Raw genomic sequence first — 22,390 nt, forward strand, 5'->3', positions numbered from 1 at the left:
GTTTAGGAGAGGCCCAGAGCTACAGTGCTAAGCACCATGTGGAAAGGTAGATAAATACATAGAGATAGAACCATAGACCTCAGCCAAGTGGAGTGAAGAATAACAGAGAATCTATAACACTTTCTACTTCAGCAGCAATCAAACCCAACCTCTGCAAATTAATCAGCCTGCAAAACACCATGGATGGAGAAAAGAGGATATTGATTCCTGGAGAAGTCACCTATATTTTATTTTCCCATTAAAAATAATCACAGAATGCTATTCTAAAATACGAACATTTTCCCCCATTAAGTATAAAAAAGACCAGTTCCTTTTTGCTAATACTCTGAGATTATCTCAAAATGACTCCATGAAACACTTTTAATTTTCATCTGGGGAGAAAATTGTTAAATAAATCCTTAAAGCATTATTTGCCATGCATGCCATGTTTTTCCTTAAGGGTGTTAGAGTCCTGGGGTTATAGTAATTTACTGTTGACTCAGTTTAGTGCACTTTTGTTCCTGTGACCATTAATAATGTAATGTCCCTTTCCATTTGCTTTTGTCCTTCCTCATGGCTTTAGATTTAGAAACTACCTGCAAAGGAACAAGAAATTTAAAAATACTTATACCCAAATTAAAGATCCCTTCTAATTTACCCCCACTCAAAAATTAAAAATAAATGCTCATTGAGGTACAAATTTTTACCAAAAAAAAAAAAATGTAATTCTGAGAAACAAATTCGGTTTATTTAGCAGGGGAAGCTGTTTTCCATGTTCTCTTAATTATCCTGTAAAATAATAAAGAATTCTTTCATGTGCTGCACAATCAATTATAACCTTATGATTGAAAGACTTTTTGAACCCCTGCCCCCACCATCAAATGGTTAATGTTCCAAGTTTGTGCTTTGGGGGTTGTTATAGTCACTAGTTCTGTTTTAAATTAAACACCTAATTAAAAGGAAGCCATTCATAAATAGCAATGTGCTGAAATCGGAATGGAATAACAGTGGCTCCACATATGTCCTGTTTTCCCACAAGGCTCTTAGAACAGTTTTTCCCCAGGAACAAACTGAAATTTGTCAACAAGCTCAACTGTAACCTTTGCTGAGTATGCAAACTGGCCACTCCTATCCCCAGCACGTTTCGGGGTGAGAGAATGGCAGCCATTGTCCTCTGCCTCTAGAAATACCCCTACAGCACAGTGTCCTCACAGGTTATTCTGAGACTATTACTAATACTTCCCTGCTTCCTTCTGGCAAGAACCTAACTCCATACAGACCAAGAGAGAACAAAATTCTCAACCTGTGGGTGAAATGTGAATACTTTCTGGAAATCTCGTAAAAAAAAAAAAAAATTACTCCTGTATAATGGGGCCTTTAACTGCTCCCCACACCATTGTTCATCTTCTTAAGGTCGGAGGTTACAGGGTACTTTTTAACATGGGTTTAACACTTGCTGATCACTGAGAAGATGAAAGGCATAAATGGACAAGACTGGATATCAGGCTTCATTCACACCACCACTGTTTTGGTGTCTTGCTTTTCATTTCTGTGCATTCAAATGCTTACCAGCAAGATTTGAAAATTTCAGGATTCGTCCAGCGCCAGAGCAGAAGATAGTGTATTCTGAGTATTCCATCATCTGGTGACGGCTGGTTATACAGCTGACTGCCCTCTGGCCTCAGGAAGTTTTTTCACATTTCTCTTCCCTAAATATAAAGTGGGGATAAAAGATAGCTATGTGGGATAAAGGCTGGCAAGGGTGAATGAATGAAATTGTGTCTTTAAACGATTTGAAGTCAGGTGCAATTTAAGTAAAAAAAAAAAAAAGTACCTTTAACATATTGTGATCTTACATCAAAGCAAAGGGAATGTAATCTGCTGCTTTTCCATCTGAACAAATCCAATAGCAATCATGCTTATTAAATATTTGCACGTAGTTCTTTCTGTGATAAAATTTGTACCGTCATCCAGGAACTAATTATCTCAAATGAGAGACTGTATGTGAAAGTACTTTGTAAAGTGTAAAGTATAAAGTACTACACTTGTAATAATAATAGTGATAGGTATTAAGTGCTTACCCTGTACCAGGCAATATGTTCGACAAGGGTTTATTTAAACCTCCCAGCAACCTTTGGAGATAGATGCTAACATTGCCACTTTAGAAGTGACAAACCTGAGAGACACTGAGGCACTTGCCTGTTCCACACTGCAAGAAGGAGAAACCAAGGAAGCAGCCCAGGTCTGTCTGATTTCCAAACCCAAGCACATGACCCACACTACCCTAATTGACGGATTGTTGTGACAGCAGCGATGACCTTTTTCCCATATTAAAATACAGTGCTTTTTCTACTGGGTATTTACCACAAAGATACAAATGTAGGGATCCGAAGGGGCACATGCACCCCAATGTTTATAGCAGCAATGTCCACAATAGCCAAACTATGGAAAGAGTCTAGCTGTCCATCAACAGATGAATGGATAAAGAAGATGTGGTATATATTATACAATGGAATACTACTCAGCCATCAAAAAAATGAAATCTTGCCATTTGCAATGATGTGGATGGAACTAGAGGGTATTATGCTAAGCGAAATAAGTCAATCAGAGAAAGACAAGTATCATATGATCTCACTGATAGAGGAATTTGAGAAACAAAACAGAGGATCATAGGGGAAGGGAGGGAAAAAACGAAACAAGACAAAACTAGAAGGGAGACAAACCATAAGAGACTCTTAATCTCAGGAAACAAACTGAGGGTTGCTGGAGTGGAGCGGGGTGGGAGGGATGGGGTGGCTGGGTGATGGACACTGGGGAGGGTATGTGCTATGGTGAGCGCTATGAATTGTGTAAGACTGATGAATCGCAGACCTGTACCCCTGAAACAAATAACACATTATATGTTAATAAAAAATTTTAAAAAGATATGGTGCTTTTTCATGACTGACAATTATACGTCTGAAAATGCAGATGTTATTATAAATTAGAAAGCTGAAACATGGCATGTTTTGTTCATAAAAGCCTTTTCCAAATGACTCTTCTTATGCAGTATTTACTTTTATAGAAAAGTAAACATTGCACCCTAGAAGAAATTGCTGTTGTTATTTTGTTGCTTAGATGAGTACAGTAAGTGCTATAAACACAAGCTGTCACATCATTACTTGTTAACAATTAGATTCTTAGGGGCACCTGGGTGACTCAGTTGTTAAGCGTCTGCCTTCAGCTCAGGTCATGATCCCAGGGTCCTGGGATCGAGCCCCACATCGGGCTCCCTGCTCCGTGGGAAGCCTGCTTCTCCATCTCCCACTCCCCCTGCTTGTGTTCCCTCTTTCACTGTGTCTCTGTCTTACAAAATAAATAAATAATAAATAAAATCTTACAAAAAAAATTAGATTCTTAAATATTTGATATTAACCTCTATGGTACCAGACTATATTGGTGACAGTTAACACTATAATCAAGCTATTACGTATTCAAATAAATATATAATTACCAATTCTACATATGAATTTTCTAATCTGGAAATTTCCTGATATGAAAATAACAGAACCATAAACAAAAGTTTTCACTAAATCATTTTAGTTAAGAATTTATAAGAATCCTATTTTTCAAATATCCATCGTATCACTTTTGATTACGGTAGCAATAAACTATTTTTTTTAAAAGATTTTATTTATTTGACAGAGAGAGACACAGCGAGAGAGGGAACACAAGCAGGGGGAGTGGGAGAGGGAGAAGCAGGCCTCCCGCCGAGCAGGGAGCCCGATGTGGGGCTCAATCCCAGGACTCTGGGATCATGACCTGAGCCGAAGGCAAACGCTTAACGACTGAGCCACCCAGGTGCCCAGTAATAAACTATTTCTACTTTACAAAAAAAAATCTGTGTCACAGAAAAGTTGTAAGAGGTGGTGAAACAAAGTAGTTCAATTTCTTCTAAAAGTTAGGTGAATGAAAAACTAGCCCAACCATTTAAGGATACTTCTAACTTTTAAAATGTTTTATAAGAAACAAATCAACTCCAAATGCTCATTAACCACAATTAACATTTCAGAGTATTGCAATTAATTTTGGAACATGGTATATGAAAGAAAAAAGGACTAAGAGTTCACAATACAAACCTTGCTAGAATAATGGACTGTGATAATTGGGGGTTCCATTACAATGCAGAGGAAATCTTTTCTAGTATCAAAATATTTTCTTCATTCTACCATTATAGTACTGCAAAAAGTCTGGGAAAAGATTAGGAGCTATGTTTTGAAGAAACTTGGTGTGAACTTTGCTAACAACAATCCAAATAAGTTTTTAGATTACTCTTTCAAGAAATTGCAGTATTTCATGCAAAACGGTATCCACTTTACCACTAAGGTAATTTTTTACTCACCACGAAATGAAAATCTATATTCTGCTCTCCCTTGCATGTCTCTTTAAAACCTCAAACCAGAGGAATCAGTCACATTTTGGGACCGTTTTCTTTTTTAATCTTCTTCACTCTTCTATTCTGTTTCTAAAGGGACACTTAGTTTTAACTAGATTGCAATTTCATTTGAAAAGAATTGAACAGGCTTTCTAGAATGAGTTAAAGATTACCCACTGAGAGTATTTTTGGCAGCTACCTTTAAAGATGCAAGGATCTGTAAAAAATGGTACATCTAGATTTAATACAGATAATACTTGGTTCTTTGAGATAGAAACGGTGTAATTGTGATATTGGCAGGAAAGATATGTAAGATGTGCTTTTCACTTATAACATCTCTTTGGACAAGCACAGTTTTCTTTATAGAATTTTATTACATTGAGAATGCTAAGTACATTAGTGAATTTCTTATACAATGACAGTAGAAACATCTGGTGTCATTTTTAATTCAAACGGTTAAATATACGCCGTATTATTTCATGTTACTTGCAATTAAGAGTGTGAAACTCAAGGTGTGTGGTACAAGTTATTTATTATCCAATCATTTCTATGAAAAATAAAGAGGAAAGGGGTACCTGGGTGGCTCAGTCGTTAAGCGTCTGCCTTCGGCTCAGGTCATGATCCCAGCGTCCTGGGATCGAGCCCCGCATCGGGCTCCTTGCTCTGCAGAGAGCCTGCTTCTCCCTCTCCCACTCCCCCTGCTTGTGTTCCCTCTCTCGCTGTGTCTCTCTCTGTCAAATAAATAAAATCTTTAAAAAAAAAAAAGAAAAAGAAAAAGAAAGAGGAAAGTATTAGACTCGTACTTTTGTAAACAGATACCTAAACAAATAGTTCAGGGAAAAGTCAAAGGTGAAAACAAAAACAAAGGTGATAACAAATAAGAAAAATTTTTTTTTTCTTTTTTGTTTTTATTATATCCATCTGATGGATACTAATGAAAGATATTGCGTTAATTATTTCACAATATATGTAAGTCAAGCCATTAAAAAATCATAAATAAATGTTTCCCTACGTGCCAAGCACTGTGTTATTTTACAAAAATTACTTAATTAATTCCTTATAACACCCACATGAGGTAGGTAGGTATCCATTTTACAAATGAGGAAAAAGAAGCTTAAAGGGTTAAATAAAGGGTTAAATAACTTCTCCAAGGTCACAGACTGAATTCAAGTTTACTCAAATCTTCAGTGTAGTCTAGTAACTGTTCCTCATTGTTCAATAGCTATGAAAAACATAACTTTCTTATTCACACTAAGACTTATGGTAACCAAATACACATTGGCACTACATTTCCAAATGAAGGAACTTAGAAATAGGGATTTCTGGTATATATTAAATATACATTTATCATGTTCTAGGCACTGGACCAGGTGTCTATGATATAACAATGAAAGAGAACATAGTCCTTGCCCTCCAAATGAGCACAGTCTAAAAGAAGACAAACATTTAAAAGGTAATTGCAATCAAGGGAAGTGCCATAAAATAATAACAGCTAATCCTTTTTGAGCACTTACAGTGTGCCAGTCATTGTTAATAAGCACCTTATATATTTACTCAAGTAATCTTCACAACAATCTATGAGATAGATACTAAAGAGATAAAGAGGTATATTGTTGGAACACAGAAAAGAAAGCCCTTTCACTCTATCTAGATAGGCCAGACAATTGAGCTGAGTCCTATAGGATATGTATGTCCACAAGAAGAAGGGATGTATCAGTCAGTATAATGTAAGATAGACCACAGGACACAAAACCCCCCAAATCTTGTTGATTTGTAAAAAGATTTATAATTGTTCACAAAACCCATCAGGTTAGCTTGGGGGCTCTTCATGTCTTCTCACTCTGGGACCCAGACTGACGGAGCTTCCACCATCTGGAGCATCACCAGTTGCTCTAAGCAGAAGGGGATGTCGTAAATATTGCACTGGCTCTCCAAGTCTCTATCTCTAACAAATGTGTCACCAATGCTCTGTTTTCATTTGCTAAAGCAAGTCACATGGTCACACCTAGCTTTGATGGGGAACGGAAGTGCCATCCTACTATCTACCCAGGGGTAAGAGAATAACCCTAATGCTTACCAAAGGGTGGAGAAGATAAGTAAACCAAAGACAAAGGACATATGCAAAGGAATGGGAGTGAAAGAGTGTTTGATAATGGTGGTTTTGATGATAAAAGCATAGGGTGTACATAAGGGAAGCATGGGAAGGAGGAAAAGTCAGGTGAGTGCCCATCATGAAGACTCTTAACACCTGTGGCAAGTTTAGACCTCATCTTTTAGGCCATAGGAAGCTACTGTAGGATTTTAAGCAGGAAGAGAAATACTATCAAAATTTTCATTCAGAAAGGCCATGTTAGCTGAAACAAGAAAAAAAAAATTAGAAGAAAATAGAGATAAGGGGACTGTATGAGTTTCCCATCTCTGTGTAACAAGTTACCACAGACTTAGCAGCTTAAAACAACACAATTTATTAGCTCACAGTTTCAATAGAGTAGAAGCTGAGCTTAGCTGAGTCCTCTGCTTCCAGGCCTCACCAAATTGCAATCCAAGTGTCAGCTGAGTCACCAGAGGCTCGACAGGGGAAAGAGCCACTTCCAAGCTCCCTTATGTTGTTGGCAGAATTCGCTTCCCTGCAGCTGCAGGACTGAAGGTTTTAGTTTCTTCCTGAAGGCCACCCTCAGCTCCTAAAAAGTCACTCACAGCTCTTTGCCACATGGGCTTCTCCAACATGGCCACTTGCTTTGTTAAGTTTATTTATTCAAAGCCAACAAGGGGGAGTGTCTTACCTTAAGGAGGGCCTAGACCCTCTTTTTTAAGGGCTCTTACCTGAATAAGTCAGGCCCACCCAGGATAATCTTGATTATCAGTTGATTTTGCAATTAAGTGATTCAGGACCCCCTTTGTGTGTGAACAAAAACATCATGGGATTGCCAGGAACCCAAACAGCCCAAATACCACCTCAGTGTGCTTGCTTTTTAGAATTCTGTGACATGCACATGCCGCCTGCTGAGGATGCGAAAGGGGACAAGTCAGAGAAGATAATGAACCAATTTCAGGTGTCTTCACATTCTGTCAAAGTGACCATTGGAAAGTGTTTATCACTATTATTTATAACATTGAAAGAAAAAAGATTTTGAAATTTGTGGTTGGTCTAGAACGCTTGGCTAACACTCCATGGATAATAACCAAAAGATAATTGCATAGTAAGACTGCTGTATTTCACTCAAAGGGAAACAATGAAAAAAGATGGTCTCGTGAACTTTTGTGTTCTCCCAAACTAACATTTTACATATAAAAATTAGCTCAAAACATATTCCAAGCATTTTTTATCACAATCATAACCCATTATCAGTTGAACAAATAACAAATGAATATAGCATCTTCTGTGGGAAAAAAACAATCTTATTTAACAATGAACATAACCTCTTATTGCCATATGATACAATAAACCGATTATATATAAATGTACAATTTGGCAAGTTTTAACATATATTTATAGGCATGCACAATTTTTCCTCATTCCTATTTGTATTCTCTATTCCTGTCCCTCACTAGCCCTATCTCCCTCATCTCTAAGCAGCCATGGATCTGCACCGTATCACTTTATTTTTTTTAGATTTTATTTAAATTCAAGTTAGTTAACATATAGTATACAATTTCAAGGGTAATATTTAGTGATTCATCAGTTGCATAAAACACTCACTCCTCACTACATCCAGTGCCCTCCTTAATGCCCATCACCCAATTACCCCATCTCCCCACCCACCTCCCCTCCAGCAGCCCTGTTTGTTCCCTAGAGTTAAGAGTCTCTTATGATTTGCCTCCGTTTTTATCTTATTTTTCCTTCCCTTCCCCTATGTTCATCAGGGCACCGTATTACATTAAATTTCTTTGCACCTCCTAGAATTTTATGTAAGTGGTATGATTTATGTCTTGCTTTTTCCACTCATCATATTTATTTTGAGATACACCTGTGTTGTACTCATCGCTCCCTTTTGTATCTTAGTATTCCACTGCGTAGATATAACACAATTTATTTATTCACCTATTGAGGGATATCTGGATTGCTTCTAGTTTGGGGCTATTATAAATAAAGCTGCTAAGAACAACCATATTCAAGTCTATGTATAGGCACAAGCTCTCTTTCCTCTTAGGTAAACACCTAGGAGCAAAATGACCAGGTCATATGGTAAGAGTATGTTTAGCATTTTTAAAACTGCCTAACTAGTCGTCAAACTAGTTGTACTCACCTACATTCCCATTTTACATGTATCAGTTCTGGTTCCTCTACATCCTCAACTCTTGATGGGGTCAGTCTTTTTCATTCTAACCATTCTAAAAGGTGTGTGGTGGTATTCACTGTAGTTTTAATTTGCATTTCCTTGATGAATAATGATGTTGAGCATCTTTTAATATGTTTATTTTATATATGAATATATTTTTGGTATGTCTCTGTTCAAATCTTTTGCCTGTTTTTAAACTGGATTATGTATCTTTTATCAGATGTAGGCTTTGAAGATATTTTCTCCCACTCTTTGGTTTCTCATTTCATTCTCTTATAGTGTCTTTGAAAAGCAGTTTCTAATTTTAATGAAGTCTAATTTATCAAGTTTTCTTGCAGATCGTTTTCATATGCATGGAATCTTTACCTAAGCCACAGTCACGAAGATTTTCACTATTTTTGTATCCTTTGGATAAAGACCTAGTAGTGCAATTGCTGGGTTGTAGGGTAGTTCTATTTTTAACTTTTTGCAGACCTCCATACTCTTTTCCAGAGTGGCTGCACCAGTTTGCATTCCCACCAATAATGTAAGAGGGTTCCCCTTTCTCCGCATCCTTGCCAACATCTGCTGTTTCCGGAGTTATTAATTTTACCCATTCTGACAGGTGTGAGGTGGTATCTCATTGTGGTTTTGATTTGTATTTCCCTGATGCTGAGTGATGTTGAACATTTTTTCATGTGTCTGTTTTACATTTGTGTGTCTTCTTTGGAGAAATGTCTATTCATGCCTTCTGCCCATTTCTTGATTGGATTTTTTATTTTGGGGGTGTTGAATTTGATTAGTTCTTTATAGATTTTGGATACTAGCTTTTTATCTGTCGAGATATTTGTCATTTGCAAATATCTTCTCCCATTCTGTAGGTTCCCTTTTAGTTTTTGTTATTGTTGTTGTTTCCTTTGCTGTGCAAAAGCTTTTTATCCTAATGCCGTCCCAACAGTTCATTTTTGCTTTTGTTTCCCTTGCCTCTGGAGATGTGTCTAGCGAGAAGTTGCTACGGCCAAGGTCAAAGAGGTTGCTGCCTGTGTTCTCCTCGAGGATTTTGATGGATTCCTATCTCATATTTAGGTCTTTCATCCAGGAGAGAGAGAATCTTAAACAGGCTCCAGGCCCAGCATGGAGTCTGACCTGGGGCTCAGTCTCACAACACTGAGATCTTGACCTGAGCCAAAATCAGGAGTCGGAGGCTTAACCAGCTAAGTTACTCTGATGCCCCAAGATTTATATCTATCTTGAGTTAATTTTTATACATGGTATAAAGTATTGATGAAGGGTTTATTTTTTGCATTTAGATATTCCATTATTCCAGAACCATTTGATTAAAAGATTTTTCACCACTGAATTGCCTTTACACCTTTGTCAAAATCAATTGTCTTAAAAATGTGGGTATATTTCTGGACTTTCTACTCCGTTACATTGATTTATTCCTCTATTTTTACCCTAAGACCACACCATCTTGATTACTGCAGCTCCATAATTACCCTTGAACAAAGGTCATATTAACTCATGAACTTTTTGTTTTTGCTTTTTTTATTCTTAGCATTTCCTTATGAACTTTAGAATCAATTCATTAATTTCTATAAAGAGATGTGCTAAGATCTTTATTGAGATTGCACTGAATCTAAATATCAATTTGGGGACACTTGACATCTTAACAATTTTGAATCTTCCTATACATAACAGGGTACACCTCTTCATTTAGGTCTTTAACTCGCTCAGTAATATTTTGTAGTTTCCAGCATATAGGTGTTGGGCATCTTTTGTCAGATTTATCCTTAAGTATTTTATATTTTTATGCTATATAAATATTATTTCAATTTCCAATTGTTTATCACTAGTGTATAGAAATACAATTATGATATACAGTACATGTTATTTAATATATTGTAACAATATAATTGAATAGTTTATGTTCTGCAACCTTGATAAAATCACATTTAGTATCATATTTGTAGAATCCACAAGGTTTTCTGCATGTCATCTGCCAAAAAAATAGTTTTACTTCTTCCTTTCTAACCTGGACGCCTTTTCTTCCTCTTGCCAGTTGCACTGGCTATACCTTCAACATAATTCAACATTATATTGAATAGAAATGATGAAAACACATATCCTTTCCTTGTTCCTCATTTTAGAAGGAGTGCATTAATTCTCTGCCCATTAAGTATGATGTTAGCTCTAGATTTTTCATGGATTGTCTTTATCAGGTTGAAGAAGTGCCTTTATAGTCCTAGTTTGCTGAGTTTTTATCAGGAATAGGTGTTGGGCTTTGTCCAATACTGTTCATGTATCTAATGAGATGGACATACGATTTTTCTTTTTTAGTTTGTTAACAGGCTGATTTTTAAAAAGATTTTATTTATTTGACAGAGAGAGAGCACGAGTAGGGGGACGGGCAGAATGAGAGGGAGAAGCAGGCTCCCCATGGAGCAGGGAGCCTGAGCGGGACTTGATCCCAGGACACTGAGATCATGACCTGTGCTGAAGGCAGACGCTTAACCGACTGAGCTACCCAGGTGCCCCGATATGCTGATTTTTATCGGTTGATTTTCAAATGTTAAACCAATCTTACACCCTTAGGATAAACTCCATTGGTCACAATGTATGCTTTTTGTATATTGTTGAATTTGATTTGCCAAAATCAAATTCAACAATATACCAAATTTGATTTGCCAAAATTTTGATTTGCCAAAATTTTACTTAGAACTTTTGCATATATGTTAATGAGATATGTGTCTATAGTTTTTTTCTCTTATTATCTGAGTTACTCAATTTCTTTAATAGATATAAGACTATTCAAGTAATCTATTTCTCTTGAGAGAGCTTTAGTAGTTTGCATCTCTCAAGGAATTGTTCCATTTCATCTATGTTGCTAAACTTACTGGCCTAAAGTTGTTTGAAATAGTTTTTTATCCTTTACATAGCTGTAAGACAGACTGATTTCCTCTCTCATTCCTGATATGGGTAGTTTGTGTCTTGTCTCTTTTTTTTCTTGATCACTCTGACTAGAAGTTGATTACTTTGTTTTCTTCAAACACTCAGCTGTTGGTTTCCTTGACTTTTCTCTCCTGTTTTTGTTTTCTATTTCATTTATTTCTACCCTCTCTTCTTCTATTTTAGGTATAATCTGCTCTTCCTTTTTCTAGTTTCCTAAGTGGAAGCTGAGATCTTCTGAGACTTTTCTTCTTTTCTAATGTAGGCACTTGGTACTCTAACTGTCCCACTAAGTACTACTTCAGCAGCAGTATCCTACACATTTTGGTGTGTTCTGTTTCCCTTTTAATTCACTTCAAAATAGTTATATTTTTCTTTTGATTTCTTCTTTGTTCCAATGGGTTATCTAGAATTTAGAAATGTGTTCTTTAGTTTCCAGAGATCTTTTGGTTATTGATGCCTAACTTAACTCCATAGTGACCAGAGAAGATATGTTTTTATGACATGAAATGTCGACCTCTGAGAGTCGGGGACCTGGGGCAGCGAAGGAACTGAGAAAAAGAGATGACAGTACAGTGAGGCACAGGGCACCCCGAACAAACAGCCCGAGGTGCCGAGGTTTATTTTCCATACTCTTATATACCTTCCACAGCAGGGGCGTAGTAAGGCACATTCCTCCATGTATACAGGATTAGTCAGGCACATAAGAATCTTTAAAACAGAATAAAGGAACAAAGAGGGGAGTGCAGTGTTTACAGGGACGAGGGAACAAAGAGGGGGAAGGAGTGCCCAGCCTGCTGTTTGCAGCTGGCTTCCTACCTACTAAACATCTGCTGCTGCAGACTTTAGAACTGACCACACACATCCCAAGGGCATTTCACTCTGATCCTTTTGGGTTATTTTTAACCCTGCAATCTCGAGTTTTCTCAGAGATCTAGGAGTCTGAGCGAACATGCACCAGTGGTCGTTGTGGCGTTCTGTTTCCCACAGAGAAAACCTTTAAACTCATTTAAACATGTTCTATACCCCAAGATATGGTCTATCTTGGTAAATGATCTATTGCATATGAAAAGAATATGCATTCTGCTGTTTTTGGATGGGGTTTTCTAAAATGTCAATTAGTTGAAGTTTGTTAATAGTATTGTTCAAGTCTTTCATGTCCTTGTTTATTTTCTGTCTAGTCTATCAATCATTGAAAGGTTTTTAAATTTCTGACTATAATTGTGCATTTGTCTACTCCTTGATGTCCCATCAGTTTGTGTTTCTTGTATTTTGAATTTCTGCTAGCTGTATAAATGTTCTGGATTGTTTTGCCTCATGATACTCTGAGTCTTTTTTATCATTATGAAATCACATTCTTCATCCCTACTAACAGTAACTGTTCTTAAATCTACTTTGTTTGCTATCAATAACCATTCCAGCTTTTATATAATTAATATCAGCATGAAATATCTTTTCCCATTTGTTACTTTTTACCTATTTGTGTCTTTATATTTCAACTGTGTTTCTTGTAAGCAGTATATTATTGAGTTTTGCTTTTATTCAATATGATCATCTGTGCCTTACAATTAGAGTGCTCAGACCATTTACATTTAATGCCATCAATGATGTGGTTAAGTTAGAGTCTATCACATTACTGTTTTTTTCTATATGGTCCATCTGTTCTTTTTCCCTTTTTCCTCTTTTTCTACCTTCTTTTCAATTGAATAAAATAAGTATATTTTTGCTGGGTATAGAATACTAGACAGGCAATTTTTTCCCCTCACTACTTGAAAATAGGTTGCTCCACTATTTTCTCACTTGTATTGTGTCAGATGAGAAATCTACGGTTATCTTTATCTTGTTTCCTCTGTTTGTAATATGTATGAGGTAAGCAAAAAAAAAAAAAAACAAAAAATTCAGCCATACCTGATTTAAATGATGAGATTTGGGACTTTTGAGCTAATGAGATTTAGATGAAATTCTTTACTTTGTGTTGATGCTGTAACTGGAGATTTGAGATGGGATGAATGTATTTTACATGTGGGACAGATATACTTGGGGGACAGATAAATGGACTACGGTCAGCAGAAAAAATGGTTCTCAGAAATACTCATGTTCTAATTCATGAAACCTATGAATATGTTAGGTTAGATGCAAAAGGTAATTAAATTTGCAGATAGAGTAAAGGTTGTTAATCAGATGACCTTAAAATAGGGAAATTATCCTGCATTATCTGTGTGAGTTTAATCTAACCACAAGGGTTTTTAAAAGTGGAAGAGAGAGGCAGAATACAGTGAGAAAAAGAAATGTAACTATGGAAGAAAGATCACAGAGATGCTTAGTGCTGGGTTTGAAGATGGAGGAAGGGGCCATAAGCCAAGGAACATGAGTGGCCTCTAGACACTGAAAGAGACAAGGAAGCCAGTTCTTTCCTATAACTTCCAGAAAGGAAGGAATGCAGCCCTTGGTGATACCTTGTTTTTAGCCCAGTCAGACCCATGTCAGACTTCTGACCTACAAAACTCTAGGATAATAAATTTGGGTTGCTTTAAGCTCCTCAGGTAATTTGTTAGCCGCTATAGGAAATTAATACGATGTCTTTTTTCTTCTCTGGCTGACTTTAAGCTTTTTTTTTAATCACTGGTTTTGAAAGATGACATCTTTACATGCCATACACATACTCCCATCTTTTCCCCAGAAAAGGCACTAACAGAAAATGTAATTTAAAAAACTGTGCCAATAAAGAAAAAAGCAATAGCTGAGAAAAAGAGGAGAAAGTTTAACAATGCATAGTTGGGTCAATTATACAGAACACTTTCCCTTGAAAGTAGACCTTTCGAAGACATTGCTCATTTTTTAGTTAACTATAGGCAATATCAACATTTTTAGAATAATTATACATTATTATCAAGGTCCTAAGCTCTCAAAATAAAGGAAGAAAATTAGTATATATTAAAGCTGCTCCATGGGGGAAAAGTATTCACAAAACAATAATATAAATGTTTCCTTATATGCCACTGAAGGACATAATGTAGGCTATTTTATCTTAAACTGGCCTAATAAATTCATTTCAAGAATAATGTGGGGCACCTGGGTGGCTTAGTTGGTTAAGTGTCTGCCTTCCGCTCACGTCATGGGATCCCAGGATCCTGGGATGGAGCCCTGCACTGGGCTCCCTGCTCAGCCAGGAGTCTGCTTCTCCCTCTCCCTCTGCCCCTCCCCCAGCTCATGCTCTCTCTCTCTCTGTCTCTCTCTATCAAATAAATAAACAAATCTTAAAAAAAAATAAAGGTGAGACCCATACCTTTAAAAAAAAAAGAATGCTTTAATGATGCTATTAACCCAACTAAATTCTATATTCTATCAGGATTATAGAATTAGATTGTGTTTTTTAAAGCTCCTTTCTTCTGAGAAACTCAGGCTGCTTTTATATATAATGACATTAAATGTCACAGTGGTCCCAAGAGTTTCATCAAGAGGCAATCAGAATTCCCAAATAAATCCAATTCCCCACCCCACCCCCAAATGCTAACATTGGGGAATCAGGCAAACTTTTTGTTTTCTAACTAAAGAAACTCTGAAGATATTTTTAAGTAAGTAAGGGCTAAGGGTTAAGAGAGGGCATTCAGCTGTGTAGGTACAAAACAACTGAATTTTGGCAAAGCAAGTTCCTAATTTTCAGATGATTTAAGATAAACTATGCCTATGGGAAGAAAAAAAACCTTTTAAACTTTTAAAAAAATTACACAAGTCATATGTGTTCATTTTCAAAAAATCAACCCATAATCCCACTGCCCAGGACAACCTCTATTAACATAGTGGCATACCTCTGTTGACCTGGATGTTTTCTATTTGCCCCTCCAGATCCCCTCTCAATCCTGCCACCCTGCTCTGTGCCTTAGGAGACAATCCCTTTGCAGCCTGATTTCTGCTTGAGCTCAGTGAATGAAGAACACTGGTTAAGAGTAGGGGGTGGAAGGAGAGGCCAAGACACTCACTCCCTAGCACCCACACTGTACAGTTGCTGTGGGAAGGCTACACGCCTTTAGAAAAAGTCATCAATCCTGTCAAAAGGTGTTTCCACATAGCTCTCCCTGCCTCACAGCCCCTTCCTCCAGCCCCTTCAGGCAGACCTGCAGGTGGTAAGAACCTATCCTCCACACCCTCACCAGCTCCAGGTTCTATACCATACCTTGTTGTTTCTCTATAGCCTGCCTACACCTTGTGAATAATCCTGATATTGAACTCTCTCACATTACTCAAGTTGAGTGTGCCATCTGTATCCTGCTGCTACCTTGACTAAAACCCCTTTCCAGGTTTTTAAATGGAAACTATGTATATTACAATTACATATATATATTTACACACACACATTCTTGTTTTTAGATAATAAGCCAGCTATTATATAGCTATATTACAATCTATACAAATCACTATGATTCAAAATTTTCAGTTTCCATTTTCTACTCAAAACAGTAATGCAGTAAATACGTATATACATGTATCTTTGCCCTCTTGTCTATATTACTGCCATAGGATACTTTCTTGGCAGCAGTATTTCTGGGACATATAAATATGCACATATGTAAGGCTTTTGATGTTGCCAAATGGCTTTTCATGCAGGCCATAATGATATTCACTTCTGCATGCAGTGTACAAGAATGCCCGGATGCCCATTGTCCCACCCACTCACTAACATTCTACCAAACATCTTTGCAGAAGGAAAATTCACCTCTTCAGTTCTGTTGTACACACACCACCTCATACTCTGCACTCAAGTCATACCCAAAGCCACCAAGTTGATAGATGGATAACAATTTAAACATCATCTCTTAATTCCAATTTCAGAAACCATAAAATAGAGCTTTTTGGTATCTCCTCCCTTTCCCACGTTGCCACAGTAAGTAGTCCTTTAACCTATAAAATGTGTAAAATTTTCCACTAATTTGTTAGAAGTGGAAAAACCATACGTTTAAGTCCTAAACCAAAAAACTAGGGCAAATTTAATGAAGTCCCTAAGTTTCTTTTACAGAGTCTAAAGGAAAATAATCACACATTAAAATTTAAGCCATTCCCATAAAAATGAATTGAACCCCAAGGTTGTGGAAGACATCAGAGTCCACTGTTATGAGAGGTACGAGCATGGGTGAAATGTGTCCTTCCCCCACAGCAGCTGTCTAACACAGGAACAGGAAGAGGCCGGACAACATTAAAGGTGGCTTAAGAGTGGAACTGAAAAAAATCTAAGAATGGGTTCTCTGAGAAGGAAAAACAAAAAAACCTCTAGCTAATCAAGAAAAAAGAGCAAATACATACAGAAAGTAAGGAATGAAATAAGGCTATAATGATAGATCTGGAAGATTTTTTTCTTTACAAAATACTGTCTACAACTTCATGCTAAAACTTTAAAAATATATATGAAATATATAATTTCCGGGACGCCTGGGTGGCTCAGTTGGTTAGGTGACTGCCTTCGGCTCAGGTCATGATCCTGGAGTCCCGGGATAGAGTCCTGCATCAGGCTCCCTGCTCAGCGGGGAGTCTGCTTCTCCCTCTGGCCCTTCCCCCTCATGTGCTCTCTCTCTCTCTCTCAAATAAATAAATAAAATTTTAAAAATATATAATTTTCTCAGAAAATAAAAATGACAAGCATTATTTGATCAGATTAATATCTAGGGAAGAAGCGGAAAATGTTGTCAAAGAAGGCAGAACAGACTATATACATTAAGAAGACAGCTTTAAATTCCATTGTCCCATTGTCCTTTTGACCCTGGGTAACACCAACTCCCCACCTCCTCCAACTGTCCCATGAGCTTTGCTGGAGAAAAATCACAGTCAAGTAGATGGAAGCTACTATAGTTTTATGGTCATCAACCTCAAATGGGCTCTCAGCACTGAAAAGAAACTACAGAATTATGTTTTTCTAGTTGTCTTACTTTTCTATTCTCCACATCTCTGTAACATAGATAAAAATCTTCTCTATTCTTCTCAAACTTCTGAATTCTGCCACACACACATCCCTCCCCACTCAGCCCTGCAGAATCACTCAGCAGGCAATCTGAGGCAATCAGACTTCTGTTTTCATAGAGAAACAAAAGTCATCAAAAGGACCCCCTCAAATTCCTGCCACCAGAACAATAACACAAATCTATCTATGTATGAATCTTCGTTTCTTCCCTCCTGTTTCAGAGGAAGAAGTGGCCTACCTCTTATGACTTCTCAAGTGCCTTACTCTATCCTGTATCTTCAAACTGCCTCACTCCGCTGGCTCCTTCCCATCAGTCTTCCAATACTTCCCCTCCTACGTGCTCCCTTCCTTTCTGCTCCCCTTCATTTCACAACCCACCACATTCTGGCTATTTGTCCCAACAAACTTCCCCTTGTCAAACTCATCACTGACCTCCATGTTGTTGAAACCAGTTGACACTTTTCAGTTCTTCACCTGCTTGTACCCTGGGCAGTATTTGATACTGCTGTCCTCACCTTTTCACCTTCTCCCTAATTAACAGGATTTTTATTATTTCTACTTAGCTCATATCTCTACGGATTGAATTTCCAATTTGTAATACAATTTGTAATGATCTATTGGTGCACTTATGTAAAGGTAAAAAAGTTCAAATCCTGCCAAAGTCAGTCTCCTTCCCACCCCTGCACCCCAGTCCCCCAATTTCCTTACCCAGAGGCATGTCTGTAAGCACTGTGTGAGCCTGGAGCTGCAGAGCACCATCTTTCCCACCATAAAAAATTCTGCTTGCGATTCAATAAATTATCTGAATCTTGGTTTGTGTAGACTTGTAATCTACATGCAATTTTAACTAAATCGATAGCTTTTACATTTTCATTTGTGTACATAAGCTCTCCCCACCCTTTTTTCAACATCCATTAGTTAACTGATCTTTGTAAACTGGCATTGAAACATTACAACAATGTTTTGTTGTACCAATTTTATAAACTTTTACAGTGCAATACGTGTTGTTTTTCCGAGACAAACCAAACTATTTCAAGGTTCTTGCTGCCTGCTTTAGCAGCATTTGATGGGAGGATCTTTTACATACATTTGTAACAGATGAAAAATAAACCAGATTGCAAATCCTTTTTTTTTTTTAAGCTTAAACCATGCACCAAGTCTCTGGTCCAAATTGTGTAGGATAAGTTAAACTTAAATTGCATTCTATTAACCAATATGAATGTATTTCTGTAAGCATAGTTATGTTGAAATAAAGTTTTAAAAAGCAAAAAAAAAAAAAAAAAAAATTCTGCTTGCCCAAGAGTGAAGCTGAACAGAAGGAACCAGAGAGGAAGGTTCCTGATGACACTGTTTTGAGTATATGGGTCTAATTAACTTTAATTAATCTCTAGACTTTTCTAGTAATAAAGAATAAGTTTCCTTTTTTTGAAAAGCTAGCTTGAATTGTGTTTCTGTTAATTTGCAGCTGAAGCAGTCCTATATATAATTCTGAGGGAGCAGGTTCTAGAAATTTCTAGAACACAAAATTGACAGGGTTTCATAATCAATTGTATGTGGAAAGTCAAATTTTCCAAGTGTAAACATAGGCCTGGAGAGAGTTGGATAGGGTCATAAGTTCAAGTGTGACAAAAAGGAGTTCACATTTCACAAAGTTGCCATATGTGATTATGTGAGGAAGGGTGAAGAGCAGAAACACTTTAAGTGACCCAAAGCTAGTCACTGAGGTGGATGTTCAAAAATAAGCCAAAGCCTAGCAATCAGACAGTAAAGATTCCACAAACTCTTGGCCTTGAGTAAGACTCAGGTTGGGAAACAGATCAGTTTAGCCAAGGGAATCTGAGATACCAACTGCCAAGAAAAATTCAAGGTTCTAGAAATAAACAGATCAAAGTTACACCGCATAGGTGTAGGAATAACCAGATCTTGATAAGCAAGACAAGTAAATACCCATGTGAAATAGAAAAAAGGAAAGAAAGTGGGTTAGGTGGAACAAGACTAGCACTCGCAACAAAAGCCTTAAAATTACCTCGGAAGAACAAGGACAGTTTGTTCTCTGGCTTCTTTTGCAGTTACTACTGAAAGAAGGTAGCTCTGGGTACAAAAGACAGTATAAAAAATAGTTGTCACTAATATTAGGTGACTGTGATATAATCGATATTAGGAAGGCTGGGAGAAGGGTAGGAAAACTGGATATACTGAGGTATTCTTATAGAAAAGGTTAAATGAATAGAAAGCATAGAGAGATCACAGAAAAAAGATCATGCATATTCTGAAAAATAAAGCAAAGATAAAGCAGAAAAAGACAGGGAAGTTCAAATGACTGTGGGCAAAAGCCCACAATCCAGTTGAACGTTGACACTGTTTTCCTTTGGGGAACGCAAAGAGGAAGTCAAGTAAAAATACTGACATTAGGGGTCTAAGACGTTATCCTCAGCTTGGATGTCTTTTTATATTAAAAGTGGGTAATTCTGATCTTGTAATAATTCATTGCACTGGTGGGGTAGGATTTCTGCACATCCTGTGTGAAGAATGGATCCCGGTTCAATTTTGGCTCTGTGCTAATTCAAACATACTTTCCATTCTGTGCACCACTCAGGATGAACCTGAAGGCTTTACCTGAAATTACAGAAAGCTGTCTGTACTGTATTGGCTGAGTTCCCCCAAACTGACCAGTCATTCATAAGGGGCAGCACAATTCAAGGCCAAGGAATGTAGGAACTGTCTGTCATTCCCTGTGTTTACTTAAGACAATAGAGCCCATGTTAAACTTGTAAATTAGAAAACATTTTATCAGAGTTTGGGGATAGAATTCAGTGGTGGAAGAGGTTTTTGCTGAGTAGGAGGTTCCTAAAAATACCTTAGGAACCAGAGCAAGACTGCTTGCTCATGACCCTCCAGACTCTCTCATGCACTTCTCTCAATTCATCCGAGTAAGTATAAAAACAACTAGAAGTAACATGGACAATTCAAAGAGCTAGTTTATTTCTATTTGTTGGACAAATGGATAAAGATCAACATGTTCTCTCCTGCAACTAAAATATTCAAACCATAAGGACAAAAAGCAGAAAGCTACATCATAAAAAATCATTTTCCTTTCATGTAGTGAAGCGGGCAGCCCTGGGGACTTCCACTTCCAGGAAGATGGAGCAGGCATAATTTTCCCTATTTCTTCCACTAAGACTGAAAACATGTAAAACAAACCTAAGAAGACTCTGTAAGGTGGAAAAGACACGCAGACTGGCTAAAGGACTTAGAATCTGAGGAACAACATGATGGTGAGTTCCCTGGGGTTTTGTTTTTGTTTTATTTGTCTCATATAATCTCAGACTTGGAGCTGAAAAAGCCGAGACAACCTGCTTTTGCCCCCGTCAGTGGGTGCAGACCAAAAAAGCCCCCCCAATAACCTGCCCTCCACAGCCAAAGTTCCAGGAAAGAGACAGTCTAGCAAGACAGAAAACTTCTAGCCGAATACCACAGAAAAAGCTGTGGTCCCACCACAGAGATTTATGCTGAGTTAAAAAAGCCAAGCCAAAAAACTACATACTGTATGATTCATTATATAACATTTTTTAAAAGATATTTATTTATTTATTTATTTATTTATTTATTTAAGGGAGAGAGAATGAGTAGAGGGGAAGGGCAGAGGGACAGAGAGAGAGAGAAGCAGACTCCCTGCGGAGTAGGAAGCCCAATGCAGGAACTCGATCCCGGGACCTGGAGATCATGACCTGAGCCGAAGGCTGACGCTCAACGGACTGAGCCACCCAGGCGCCCCTATAACATTTTTGAAATGATAGCTCACTCACAAGTTTGACAGGGTGCCCTATTATCAGAATGTCTTAGTTCCTCACCATGTGGACCCCTCCATTGGACTGCTTGGGTGTCTTCATGCGTGACCCAGGAGCCAGCTTCTCCCAGAGTGATCCAAGAGACAGCAAGGCAGAAACTACAATGTCCTTCATGACCAAGCCTCAGAAGTCACACACCATCATTTAGATAATACCCAACTGGCTGCACAGCTCAATCATACTGAGTGTGAGAGAGGACTACACAAGGATGTGAATACCAGCAGTTGAGAACACTGGAATCTATCTTGGAAACTGGCTACCACAGTAGAATAGAAAATATCAGAGTGCAAAACAAGGATCCTTAGCAAGAAATGTGCGCATTTCAACAACCACTGCAGCCAACTACTATCAGTGGTCTGAGAGACACAGTAGAGCATACATGATTAATACACACATTACCTAAGAAAGAGTCATTCAATCTTTTTTTTTGTTGGCATCTTTCTTGATTTTTGGAATCTGATGATCAATATGATCACTGAGAATTAATGTTGAATGTTCTGCAGTTTAAGTTTATATTAACATAATTCACAGTTGGTTATGAAGAGAACTAAGAAAAGCATTTTTCTGCTGCTGTTAGCAAAAAAGTATTAGGATTTTTGAGACTTTTAAATATCTCATTACAAACTTCCAGCGTGCTTGCTAGAAGGGATATTAGGAAATGGGACATTTTTCTAGTATAATCATTGTAACACTGTAACAGAACTGGTACTAATTTTTCTATAAAAGGATGGTTTTATTATTGGAAGAAAACAATTAGAAAGTAAAAAAATTATAGAGCAAAAACTACAGAGCTGTGTTCAAGTTCAAGTGCTGGATCTAGAGACTTAAATAGTAATAATATTAAGGGGTGCCTGGGTGGCTCAGTAGGTTGAGCATCTGACTCCTGATTTCGGCTCAGTCATGATCCTGGGGTCCTGGGATCCAGGCCCGAGTCAAGTTCCATGCTCAGTGTGGAGTCTGAGATTCTCCCTCTCCCTCTCCCTCCACCCCT

The 22,390-nt window shown here is 37.6% G+C and overlaps 1 long non-coding RNA gene across 5 annotated transcripts in view; it reads right to left on the minus strand.

Moving 5' to 3' along the window:
* LOC114203778 (uncharacterized) overlaps positions 1-22,390 on the minus strand; it is a 133,869-nt gene that overhangs the window by 110,045 nt on the left and 1,434 nt on the right. For 3 of the 5 annotated variants that reach the window (XR_015768507.1, XR_015768504.1, XR_015768506.1), the window contains exons 2-3: positions 4,969-5,142; positions 1,549-1,688 (exon numbers count right to left, since the gene is read on the minus strand). This is a non-coding gene — a long non-coding RNA (uncharacterized LOC114203778). Of the gene's footprint in view, positions 1-1,548; positions 1,689-4,968; positions 5,143-6,869; positions 7,754-22,390 lie in introns of those variants that run through there. The other 2 variants (XR_015768505.1, XR_015768508.1) reach the window with 2 other exon arrangements.

The sequence above is a fragment of the Eumetopias jubatus genome, unplaced genomic scaffold (assembly GCF_037043125.1).
Source record: "Eumetopias jubatus isolate StellerSeaLion01/CBP00866 unplaced genomic scaffold, mEumJub1_p1.0 scaffold_7, whole genome shotgun sequence".
NCBI classification, from domain to species: domain Eukaryota; kingdom Metazoa; phylum Chordata; class Mammalia; order Carnivora; family Otariidae; genus Eumetopias; species Eumetopias jubatus.